The sequence below is a fragment of the Caretta caretta genome, chromosome 2 (assembly GCF_965140235.1).
Source record: "Caretta caretta isolate rCarCar2 chromosome 2, rCarCar1.hap1, whole genome shotgun sequence".
Taxonomy (NCBI): domain Eukaryota; kingdom Metazoa; phylum Chordata; order Testudines; family Cheloniidae; genus Caretta; species Caretta caretta.
In genome coordinates, this window is record NC_134207.1 from 179,140,126 (window position 1) to 179,153,524 (window position 13,399).

Consider the following 13,399-nt stretch of genomic DNA (forward strand, 5'->3'; position numbering starts at 1 on the left):
TGAATGACAGAAAGACAACTACAGTTTTAACTGCACGGTCAGCAGCACTTCTCTTCCCCCGTCTTGTCCACCACCTGCCTATTACATTTTCCAACAAATTCATTCGTGCTTTCTTCCATACTGTCATGTACTCATGGAACAGGCCCCTTGTCTCACATGGAATATCACTACCTTCTCCTCTGCAAGATTTCTATTCCACAGGATGTACAAGAAATCTGCTAACACATAATGACTGACTTTAGGGGTGAGCGAGGAGAAAACAAAAACCAGTGTATTTGTGCATAAACAATGACATGGTAAAAATAAAAATAAAGGTGTTTTGACGTTTCCCTTTCCCACAAGCTTGAGAGGTCACTCCTTCTTTTAGGCTGTCAGCAGCGTGAGGCAGGACTCTTTGTTTTCACCCCGGGGCCCAGGTCCGGTATAGTATCTCAGGATGCTACTGGAATATAAGTAATAAACAGTAATAATAATCAACACTGATCCTGAAACACACCCAAGGGATCTGAGGTTAGTGCTAGGGTTGACGCTCACCCAATGTCAAAGTTGTCATACTGAGCAGCAGTAACTAACTCAGCTTTCAATAAATCTTCTACAGCCAGTACCACTTAACTGGAGGTTACCTAAATGAGGCACTTCCTCTCCCCATCTACACGTCTCTCTCCATTCAAGACCGTCGTTTACATTCCTTGGCTGGAGTTCTAACAAGAGTAGCAAGAATGTTGCTGTTAGAGACTTTTGTTCTCGCTATGCTTTGTTCCTGTAAGTGTGTTGCTCACACTTAGGGTGACAAGATAGCAAGTGTGAAAAATTGGGACAGGGGATTGGGGATGTGCGACAAGTTTCAATTGGTCCACTGAGCCGCTGGGGGGCGGTGGGGAGCTACTGCCTCACTGGCAGGCCTTGGTCACACCTTTCTGTCACTGGGGAATTAGCGTAGGGAGGTGCACCAGCCAGAGTCACTGGCATGCCCCTCAGGCAGGGAGAGCGCCGGTAAGAGTCAGTGGTGTTGTCAGGATTCTGCTACCTGAGGCGGGTTGGCCAGGGTAGGGGAACGCAAGCCCACCCAACTCCACTGCGTTCCAGCCCAGGGCCCTAACAGTGACAGGAGGGGAGAGTCCCGTCATTGGGTCAGCGGGGAGCCATCCGCAACACGCTGACCAAATGGATACACTGCACTGTGCAACTTCCTACCCGTTCTCTCGAGCGGGTCCCTCAGGTCCCTCCAGCTACTCAGGGTATTTAGCTGTTGGCAGCTCCAGCTCCCGCTCCGTGTCAGGCTGAGTCTAGAGAAGCAGAACACTTGGGGTGAAAAATCTGGCTCTAGAGAAGGAAATGGGGCCAGGCTCTCACCCCATAACTGCCTGACACTACAGTCTCCCAATCCAGACGTCATTCATCTGCTGAAACAGGAAATAAGTGAAAGTAAAACAGGAGCATTGGACCCAGTGTGCAGGTGCAACAATGTACCTCCTTATATCTCCCCAGGAACTGGGGCTCATCCTGCATAGTGTCCTCCCCAGGTACGGAGCCTCACGTTACTGACCAGAGATTCCAGTTGCGGATCTCAATGGCCATTGCGTCAAGCCCTAAGTGTCTTTCCATTGACTTCAATGGGCTTTGGATCAGACCACAAGTCACCTAATGGCACTGCAAACCAGCCTGGCCACTTTACATTTTGATATTACTCCGATGAAAACAGGAGTAAGTTTATTTTGGTTGCTTTTCTGCTGTTTAATTAGCCCTGAACCACAAAGAGCTTATTGTTCACTTTATAAAAACCACAGAGTTCTGTTCTGAAGGACCAGCCTATCTTTAGTCTCTGAAGCCAGTTCAACAGAAAACACATGGTGTGACAGCAGGCCACACTCTGCTTGAACTGATATTATCCTGTGGAATTTCAATCTTAGCATGAATGTTCAGGGAACGTCACAGAATAAGAGTCCCTGCCCCAGGGATTTTATAGTCTAAGGAGGGTTACTAGAGCAATGTGGATAAAGGGAGTCAGGTTCTTCAGAACCTATGGGGAAAGCGTGTGATCGCAGATGATACTGGAAAGAAGGGCAGATGTGGAAGCATCACTTATTGAATGATTCTAGAAAGACAGGAACACTAATGGAGCTACAATATAGAAAAAAAGACATCATGGATTTGATTAGCTCTGATCACAAGGAAACAAAGAAGTGTTTAAGAAAACATGAGGTTACTCGTAAATTAATTCAACAGAAACATCAGTGTAGAGTTGGCCCTTTTTCAGAAGTAGGACAAAATTGACTGCAAATGTACAATTGCACATCCATCCTATATCAGCAGAGGGCATTAGCTCACAGACATAATAGCCACTGTCAGTACATCACTATTTATAGAACAGAGGGATAGTCTCACACTGAAGTAGGAAGTGATTTTCCACTACTTCACATCCGGGAAACTCAGTGAGAGAAGGATCCTGGGAAGTGCTTAATATCTTCAGAAGCGTTCCGAGTGGTGTACCAACGACAGCACCCCTCAGGGCAGCACCTCCCATCTTCAACAGGGAAAGAAAATAACCCTCAAGAAAATTAGTCTTCACTGTGACATCAACATGGCTCTGCCAGTCCCTTCATCTTTATATTAGTTACAGTCATAGTTAGGAACCCCAGTCACAGATCTGGTCCACACTGCACAAGGCACTGTACAAACAAGCAACAAAGTTTGCATCCCTGCCCACAAACATCTTGGTGCTTTTTTCCCCACCACTTATGTGTGGAATGCCCCCTCCCCCAAATCCCTAAACCACTAGCCTCATCTCCTTCGAATCCCTCTCAAGACCCACTCCTGCTGAGACTCCTACAAGAAATCTGCTGGCAAATAATAACTCTGGTTGGGGAGGGTGGGCGATATGGTATATTTAAACATGAAGTACCAAATATTCTCTGCTAGTGCAAATATCCTTTTAGACTGAAGATCTTTGGGACAGTCACTCCATATATTGCTATGTACAGTAACTCACACAATGTGGACACCAAATGGACAGAGGCCTCTTGGAACCACTGTAATATAATGAAAAGACCAATCCTTCATTACACAGACTTCTATGATGCAACCCACACTGGTCTAAAGACAGTGGAAGCGTTTGCTTCATGCCGGATACTTTTATCAAAGAGCATTAACTTGGGAGGAGTTTCAGCCATAACTCTACTAATCTTAAATTAGCATATGCAGCCAGCAAAACCTCATCCCCTGTTAACTAAATAAGTCACTTCCTGTCCTCAAATGCACCTCTCTGTCCATCCCAACACAACAGTCATATTTCTCATAGATGCAGATCAAAGCAAAACCTGTAAAATGTTGCTGCTCCACATCGTTATTCTGGCTTTGGTTTTGTCTTGTACGTTTCCTTTTCCACCCTTTTCTACACAATTGTACATTACTGAGTCACAACTCACCATGCTCCAGATTCATTCTATGTTAATTTCTGGTTTTCTTTTCTTGCTCTCTTTCTAGACGGATGTGCCCAAATACATCTGAGACAAGCTCAGTTGTCCATTATCAGGGCAGAAAATAAAACTGCACGTATCGTCTGTGAGGCTTCTGGCACTGAGAACTTCGGGAGTGCTGTTATACACTGGTATCGACACATACCTGGAGAAGCTCTGGAGCAGATACTCTACTTTAAGACACAAGCTGAGAAATCAAGTTTTGACAAGAACAAGTTTAGGGTTGACAAGACAACTGAAAAGTCCACCTGTATCTTAACAGTAGGCAAACTAACCTACAATGACATGGCTACCTATTACTGTGCCTACTGGCATTGCACAGTGTTAGAAAGCCATAGACAGCCTGTACAAAAACCTCACTCTGTATTCTGCGCCATGGACTTTCAAAAGTGTACACTCCCCCCCCCCCCCCCAACACACACACACACACAGTTGCCTTCTTAATCTTAAGCAGTGGATGTATTGTTTCTTGACTTTAGCAAAGCTTTTGACACGGTCTCCCACAGTATTCTTGTCAGCAAGTTAAGGAAGTATGGGCTGGATGAATGCACTACAAGGTGGGTAGAAAGCTGGCTAGATTGTCGGGCTCAACGGGTAGTGATCAATGGCTCCATATCTAGTTGGCAGCCGGTATCAAGTGGAGTACCCCAAGGGTCGGTCCTGGGGCCGGTTTTGTTCAATATCTTCATAAATGATCTGGAGGATGGTGTGGATTGCACTCTCAGCAAATTTGCGGATGATACTAAACTGGGAGGAGTGGTAGATACGCTGGAGGGGAGGGATAGGATACAGAAAGACCTAGACAAATTGGAGGATTGGGCCAAAAGAAATCTGATGAGGTTCAATAAGGATAAGTGCAGGGTCCTGCACTTAGGACGGAAGAACCCAATGCACAGCTACAGACTAGGGACCGAATGGCTAGGCAGCAGTTCTGCGGAAAAGGACCTAGGGGTGACAGTGGACGAGAAGCTGGATATGAGTCAGCAGTGTGCCCTTGTTGCCAAGAAGGCCAATGGCATTTTGGGATGTATAAGTAGGGGCATAGCGAGCAGATCGAGGGACGTGATCGTTCCCCTCTATTCGACATTGGTGAGGCCTCATCTGGAGTACTGTGTCCAGTTTTGGGCCCCACACTTCAAGAAGGATGTGGATAAATTGGAGAGAGTCCAGCGAAGGGCAACAAAAATGATTAGGGGACTGGAACACATGAGTTATGAGGAGAGGCTGAGGGAGCTGGGATTGTTTAGCCTGCAGAAGAGAAGAATGAGGGGGGATTTGATAGCTGCTTTCAACTACCTGAAAGGGGGTTCCAAAGAGGATGGCTCTAGACTGTTCTCAATGGTAGCAGATGACAGAACGAGGAGTAATGGTCTCAAGTTGCAGTGGGGGAGGTTTAGATTGGATATTAGGAAAAACTTTTTCACTAAGAGGGTGGTGAAACACTGGAATGCGTTACCTAGGGAGGTGGTAGAATCTCCTTCCTTAGAGGTTTTTAAGGTCAGGCTTGACAAAGCCCTGGCTGGGATGATTTAACTGGGAATTGGTCCTGCTTTGAGCAGGGGGTTGGACTAGATGACCTTCTGGGGTCCCTTCCAACCCTGATATTCTATGATTCTATGATCTTAATCATCTGAGAGCACGAGTAGATACCCATTTCCTCTGAGCTAGATACAAGACCATCACATACAACTGATGTTTTTAAGTATGGCAGGTATAGATTTAAAAAGGGGGTAATAAAAGCTAACTTTTATAGGTACAGCATAGCATGTCATTGACACACCCTCCAGATACTTATACTATAAGTCAGATATCCACTTCCTCCTTCATTTCTGGTTAATCATCTTTAGAAAGCCATTCCCATCAACTCCCTCCCTGAATGTTCTATACACTTGCTACCATTTTTTGCACTCGATACAGGGGTCGGCACACACAGACCCAGGGGCTGTTAGCAATATTGGTTTTAACACTATCACAGGCAGGGACAACCTTTGGAGGATGTTGGTTTGCTGAAGATCCCTGACTAGATGAGAAAACAACTTTTCCAGGCCTGTGATAGACAGCCATTTATCAAGACAATGACATTGCCCCTACTGACTGAACAGCAAGTCAATGAATGGAGAGGGCTAGTAAGCTAACGGAGTGGTCATAGGTGCTGGAACTAGGGATGCTGTTACACCTCCTGGCTTGAAGTGATTTCCATTATATGCAGGTTTTACAGTTTGGTTCAATGGCTCTCAGCACCCTGACTATATACAAATTATCAGACGGATAGCCGTCTTAGTTTGCATCCACAAAAACAACAAGGAGTCTGGTGGCACCTTAAAGACTAACAGGTTTATTTGGGCATAAGCTTTCATGGGTAAAAAATCCACTTTTCAGATGCATGGAGTGAAAATTACAGATACAGGCATAAATAAATATTGGCACACAAAGAGAAGGGAGTTACTTTACAAGGGGAGAATCAATGTAGAAGGCCAATTCAGTCAGGGTAGATGTGGTCCACTCCTAATAACTGATGAGGAGGTGTCAATATCAAGAGAGGGAAAATTGCTTTTGTAGTGAGCCAGCCACTCCTCGTCCCTATTCAAGCCCAAATTGATGGTGTTAAGTTGGCAAATAATTGTAGTTCTGCAGTTTCTCTTCGAAATCGTTTTTTTAAGTTTTTTTGTTGAAGAATGACTACTTTTAAATCTGTTATTGAGTGTCCAGGGAGATTGAAGTGTTCTCCTGCTGGCTTTTGTATATTACCATTCCTAATGTCTGATGTGTGTCCATTCATCCTTTTCTGTGGAGACTGTCTGGTTTGGACCATGTACATGGCAGAGGGGCATTGCTGGCACATGATGGCATATATCACATTAGTAGATGTGCAGGTGAATGAGCCTCTGATGGTGTGGCTGGGTCCTTTGAGGGTGTCACTAGAGTAGATACGAGGGCAGAGTAGGCAACGAGGTTTGCTACAGGGATTGGTTCCTGGGTTAGTGTTTCTTTGGTGTGGTGTGTAGTTGCTGGTGAGTATTTGCTTGAGGTTGGGGGGCTGTCTGTAAGAGAGGATTGGCCTTCCTCCCAAAGTCTGTGAGAGTGAGGGATCATTTTCCAGTATAGGTTGTAGATTGTTGATGATGCACTGGAGAGGTTTTAGCTGGGGGCTGTACTGTGATGGCCAGTGGTGTTCTGTTATTTTCCTTGTTGGGCCTGTCCTGTAGTAGGGGACTTCTGGGTACCCGTCTCGCTCAGCCAATCTGTTTCCTCAATTCCCCAGGTGGCTATTGTAGTTTTAAGAATGCCTGAAGGAGATCTTGTAGGTGTTTGTCTCTATCTGAGGGATTGGAGCAAATGCGGTTGTAACTTAGGGCTTGGCTGTAGACAATGGATCGTGCGATGTGTCCTGGATGGAAGTTGGAGGCATGTAGGTAAGTATAGCGGTCAGTAGGTTTCCCGTATAGGGTGGTTTTTATGTGACCATCACTTATTTGCACTGTAGTGTCCAGGAAGTGGATTTCTTGCGTGGACTGGTCCAGGCTGAAGTTGATGGTGGGGTGGAAATTGTTGAAATCCAGGTGGAATTTTTCAAGGGCCTCCTTCCCGTGGGTCCATATGATGAAGATCTTATCAATGTAGCATAAGTAGAGGAGGGGTGCTAGGGGACGAGAGCTGAGGAAGCGTTGTTCTAAGTCAGCCACAAAAATGTTGGCATACTGTGGGACCATGTGGGTACCCATAGCAGTGCCGCCGACTTGAAAGTATAAATTGTCCCCAAATCTGAAATGGTTGTGGGTGAGGACAAAGTCACAAAGCTCAGCCACCAGGTGTACCGTGGCCTCATCAGGGATACTGTTCCTGACAGCTTCTAGTCCATCCTCGTGTGGAATATTGGTGTAAAGAGCTTCTACATCCATGGTGGCCAGGATGGTGTTTTCAGGAAGATCACCAATGCATTGTAGGTTTCAGAGTAACAGCCGTGTTAGTCTGTATTCGCAAAAAGAAAAGGAGTACTTGTGGCACCTTAGAGACTAACCAATTTATTTGAGCATGAGCTTTCGTGAGCTACAGCTCACTTCATCGGATGCATACCGTGGAAACTGCAGCAGACTTTATATACACACAGAGAATATGAAACAATACCTCCTCCCACCCTACTGTCCTGCTGGTAATAGCTTATCTATTAATAGCTGGTAATAGCTTAATAGCAGGAGAGTGAATTTGTGTGTGGGGGGGTGGAGGGTGAGAAAACCTGGATTTGTGCTGGAAATGGCCCAACCTGATGATCACTTTAGATAAGCTATTACCAGCAGGACAGTGGGGTGGGAGGAGGTATTGTTTCATATTCTCTGTGTGTATATAAAGTCTGCTGCAGTTTCCACGGTATGCATCCGATGAAGTGAGCTGTAGTTCACGAAAGCTCATGCTCAAATAAATTGGTTAGTCTCTAAGGTGCCACAAGTACTCCTTTTCTTTTTGCGATGCATTGTAGTTTCCTCAGGAAGTCAGTGGTGACTCAAAGATACTAGGAGTGCTGGTAGCGTAGGGTCTGAGGAGAAAGTCCAAATAGCCAGATAATCCTGCTGTAAGAGTGCCAATGCCTGAGATGATGGGGCATCCAGGATTTCCAGGTTTATGGATCTTGGGTAGCAGATAGAATACCCCGGTCGGGGCTCCAGGGGTGTGTCTGTGTAGATTTGTTCCCATGCTGTAGCAGGGAGTTTCTTGCGCAGATGGTTAGTTTCTTTTGGTACTCCTCATTGGGATCAGAGGATAGTGGTCTGTAGAATGTGGTGTTGGAGAGTTGCCTGGCAGCCTCCTGTTCATAATCAGACCTGTTCATGATGACTACAGCACCTCCTTTGTCAGGCCCCTTGATTATAATGTCAGTTGTTTCTGAGGTTGTGGATGGCGTGGTGTTCTGTACAGCTGAGGTTATGGGGCAAGTGATGCTGTTTGTTCACAATTCTGCCTGTGTACTTCTGTGGAAGTACTCGATGAAGTCCAGTTGGTCATTTCAACCATCAGGAGGAGTCCATGCAGAATTCTTTTTCTTGTAGTGTTGGGAGGAGGGTTCCTGTAGGTCAGTGCTCTGTTCAGTGGTGTGTTGAAAATATTCCTTGAGTCGGAGACTGCGAAAGTTGGCTTCCAGATCACCGCAGAACTGTATCATGTGCATGGGGGTGGTGGGGCAGAAAGAGAGTCCCCGAGATAGGACAGACTCTGCCGCCGGGCTAAGTGTGTGGTTGGATAGATTAACAATATTGTTGGGTGAGTTAAGAGTACCACTGTTGTAGCCCCCTGTGGCATGCAGGAGTTTAGATAGTTTACTGTCCTTTTTCCTCTATAGAGAAGTAAAGTGGGCATTGTAAATGGCTTGTCTTGTTTTTGTAAAGTCCAGCCAAGTGGAAGTTTGTGTGGAAGGTTGGTTTTGTATGAGAGTCTCCAGTTTTGAGAGCTCATTCTTGATATTCTCCTGTTTGCTGTATACGATGCTGATCAGGTGCTTCCTCAGTTTCTTTATGGTGAGAGATTGTGCCACACACTCTCATTCAGTGTAGTATGTCCCTGACTGTCTTGATGCTTAAGAATTTTATTATAGAGGAGAAAAATCACTAACCAGGAGTGGGGAAAAATTCAGACAAATATTACCAGGCTTCTGAACTAGGGTGCAGAAACTTGCAGACAATGGAACTGCCTCTGCCCCGTCCCCAACCCTCGAAACATTTTGCCACACATGCACAACACCACCACGCCATTGTCACCAGGAGACGTTTTCACACGGTACAGCAACTGGGATTTATTATAATGCAGTCTTCCTGCCATAGTGCTGTATTACTAGTATTGGAATAACAGTGTGACAGCTATAGAAAGAAGAATATGTGGAAATATGTACTTAAGCTTGCTAAACCGGTATGGGATGCCCTCCCACCATCAATGCAACAGTTGCTTGACCAAATCAAGAGTTGCACATTTAAATTCCCTTCACCTCCCACTTGGATCACACAGGGTGGGGAGTTTGGAGAAAGGGGAACCAGGGAACTGGCATTCATTCCACCCGCAACTGAAGCTAAGGCCACCCAATAGCACATAAATATCCTCCATAACAATAGTTTTATTGGTTGTAATCCAGAAATCTCTCCCACTTCTCCTGCAATTCCCCCCCCTCCCCCCATAGTGACAACAAAGGTGGCAGCAATGGCCACTTTTCAGCTGCAGCTCTGGCTCCACTGGTGTTTCCTCTCCAGCGCATTCCCTGGGCCCAAACAGATCTTCAGAACATGGATGTAGGACTTTCCCCAGCCCAGCTGGCCACAGAGTCTCTTCCGGGTCTAGTCCAGGTCCTGGCTCTGTTCCTGCTCCTCTGCCACCAGAGAACCCTGTGGTGCTGTCCTCATCCCCTCTGCACCAGTCTAGAACTCACACTGTCCCAGCTCAAAAAGCCTGTCATGCAAGAAGGGAGGGATCCATACTCAGGGTGGTGGTGAACTCCCAGTTAATCTCCTCAGAGTAAGGGCAGGTAGATTAGGCCACTGCCGGACTTTTGCTTACATCCTTTGCCTTGTGATAGGCACCCTGAAGGTTTTTGATTCACTCCCAACATTGGAGAGCCATCTGCTGGATCCCCTCCTCTGCCAGCCTCTTGCAGATGCTCTCGCACAGATGCTGGTTTCAGGTGCACCTCCCAAAATCATGTTCTTTGCCGTGCTCACACCAGAGAGCAACAAGCCCTGATGCTTTGACCAGCGAGGACATGCCAGGACAGCATCTTCTCAAGCTGTTCGACTGAGCTGAGCAGGGCAGAGGTGGAGCAGGCTGGATGAAACAAGGGGTTAAATGATGACTGGGTATAAAAGCCAGTCAAGGTGAATGGGAAGTTAGTACTATAGGTAGAAGGCCAGAAAATACAGCCCCGGGGAATTGTGGGATGGCATTAGAGGACTATCAAACCTGAGCTCCACAACCTGGGATTCAGCTGCATCCCCACTGCAAAGTGGGCAGCTTTGGTCCTACCTTAGAGCAAAATCCAGGCTGTAAATCTACACTTCCAGCCAGGCAAGCAAGCCCAGATTCAAAAGACATAAAGCCTGGGAATAAGGGTTTTGTGTGAGGAGGAAAGAGGGGTTTTAGCTAAAACCAGGGTAAGAGCCAAGGTAAATCTAGAGTGACAACACACCCTGAAAGACATAAATCTGCTGGCAGCCACAGGAACCTTTCTATAGCAGCGTTCCCGTACTTGCTTCCACCAATAGAACTGACCCGGGGTAAAAACTGTGAGAAATTTGAGGGGAAAAGGTGTAATGTAGACAGCAGAGCCGAGTGGAAATTCCATTCCATCATTTAATGAAAAGAAAGAAATCCATGACCACTGAAATTGTCACGATGCTACTCACTGTGGCCTTGGCACTCCCTGGCAGCAGCAGGGATACATTTCAGATCCTTCTACTCCCAAAGCACAGCCCCCTCCACTTGGCTGAAAAAGAGTTTTCTTTAGCTGCGAGCAGGACTGGGTTTATGGAACGTAGCTGAGCATTTGGGGTACCATCCATGTTCTTTGCACATATACACTAATCAGGGTATCACAGTATCTATCAAGGGCTTTTAAGAACATTTGGAGGAATACAGAGAAGGAAAATCCTGACTCTCATACCACAGTCTGGTGGCCCAGTAGCACCAGTCAATAATTTGTGCAAGTGCAATCAAGCAGAATTAAAGGTCAAGTGGATCCAGAGATGACACTTTCCAAAACAGAAACTGCTACCCAGTCCCGTGCAGTTTTTTTGTAACTCATTAGCAGATAAAGGAGTTTCTTGGAGGAAAGCTATTGTGCATTTGGAGTTTTATAAGAGACGGTGTCAGGATTTGAGGGTTTGAGTTGATTAGAAGAATAATGAGAGATTAAAGTAATTCATTGTATATTAGCTACCCTACCCAGGAGGGACAGGTTCCCTTACCAGCTCCAACCTATCCCCACAGTCCCCTCCACTACCAACCCTGATCAGTTCTATAATCAGTCTCCAGAACCCCTTTCCCAACACCTCTTTGTGAGGTAGGGAAAGAAGTTCATGTTGGTTTTTCAGCTACAAAGGCTGAAAAGAGAACAGTGAGTCTTCAGATGATCTCTGGCCACTGTATTACAATAATTTACACATTCTCCAAAGTGCAATGTATACAGATGTCTTAACATTGATAAAAATTAAATATGCTGTCAAAGGCTAACTCACCATCAAAATGCCCCCATGTGGCTGGCAAAGTTGTCTCCTCTGGTCCCCCCGCCAACAGCCACCTCAGCCCTGCTGTGGTCTACTCCTTGTACCTCAGCCCTCCATCAGGTCACATTCAGTCCCACCCCTTCCAGAGTTACAGAGAGTCACACAAAACAGTCCAATGACCTTATGACAGATCTTCGGCCCAACTTGGGACTCAGTAACCCTTATACCCCTCATTTGAGGGGCCTTTTATGCCACCCTTCTTTGGCAGCCAGTAGGGGAACATAGGCAGGCCTGCCTTCAATCTGGGTTTCAATAGTGTACAAGAACCCTGTAGCAAGCAGCGAGAGACAGCCTACTCCTCCCAGCTAGCATTCATCCTTAATTCACCAACCCAGTCCTACCTAGCTGAGCATAATTCTAAGTTAGGCCTGGCCCACCCTCCAGATGCAACTGGATGCACTAATTGCTGTCTGGCAGGGGCCCAGGTTAACTCTTTCTTTGCCAGGGTGTGGTACACACTCCATCACATATGCTATTTAATATCTCAAAGGGATGTGCTTATATTATATCTTTAAAATGAAACCTTGTGGCAACATTTTACCTACACCAGCAAAAATACATACCAGTAATTAAGCGTACAAATGGCCTTTTTTGGAAGACAGGATAAGGTCAGTTATTAATGTACACGAGCACGTGTCATATCTCAGTAGTGGGCACCAATAGCACACAACTGAACTGACAATGGCCGGTGTGCAGCCCAGTGACTATGTGTACACCTGAGAGAAGATGCAGACTCAGATTTGTAATGGGAGGGAGCGTGCTCCTGCCCAGCCAGCATGGACATCGGTGCTGGCCCACGTGAGCCACTGAGCACAGATTCAGGCACTGCTAGGAGCAATGAAGCGTGCTCATAACCACATTACATGCTCTCCTCATATGCCTGTGCCCAGGGGCATGCACAAGTGGGGGCAAGCAGGGGCACAGCCCCCCCCCCCTCAGTAGTCATCTAAAAAAATGTGCATTGCTGCTTTAGCTCCAGCCCCAGCCGCTACTCCAGCCCTGGCAGCTGACCACTGTTCACTGCCCCAGCTCCAGGCCGTGACCTGGCCCCTGCTACTGTCCCCGACCCCCGGATACTGTTCCAACGTGCCCATCCAAAAGCGGTCAAATTTAAATTCCTGTGCATGCCCCTGCTTCCTCTGCCTGTAAAACAAACCAAAATCAAGCCCCTGACAGATGGAAATCAGATGGGATTCTATTCAAACAACTACACAAGTTTTACCATACTTACCTTCACTTCTGCTTTAGTATATGTGGCTGCATTATCGGGAGGACACAATCCTTGATTTGCAAACATTTTTACCCCTCCAGTTGGTTTATGAAAACAGATGAGACTTCAGCCCCCTCCCCCCTCCTGGGATTTTAGCTTCTGACCACCTGACTACATACATAGTTTGACTCTTCTGAAAACTTAGCCCCACATATCTGCAGCCAGGAGAGCTATCATTGGATACGGCTTAAACAACCCATTTCCTCTCCCCAGCTGCAACTCTCTCTGTCTCTCCATCTGAGGGGCTTTTTCATAGTCCTCCGTTTCAAGTTCAACCCAACCAGTGAGAATGTTACTGCTGCAGGTTCTTATTGTGACTTTGACATGGTCTTGTAAGTAATATTTCCATTCTGTTCTTTTCCACATGTACACATTCCTTCAGCTACCAGACACGTTCC

General features: G+C 46.3%; 1 long non-coding RNA gene across 1 annotated transcript; it reads right to left on the reverse strand.

Moving 5' to 3' along the window:
- Nucleotides 1-255: 255 nt before the first annotated feature.
- LOC142071144 (uncharacterized) lies at nt 256-13,206 on the reverse strand. Its single transcript, XR_012667146.1, has 4 exons — nt 12,963-13,206; nt 1,195-1,286; nt 535-701; nt 256-442 (listed from the first exon to the last, which is right to left on the reverse strand). It is a non-coding gene; the product is annotated as an uncharacterized LOC142071144 (long non-coding RNA).
- Between the last annotated feature and the right edge of the window lie 193 nt (nt 13,207-13,399).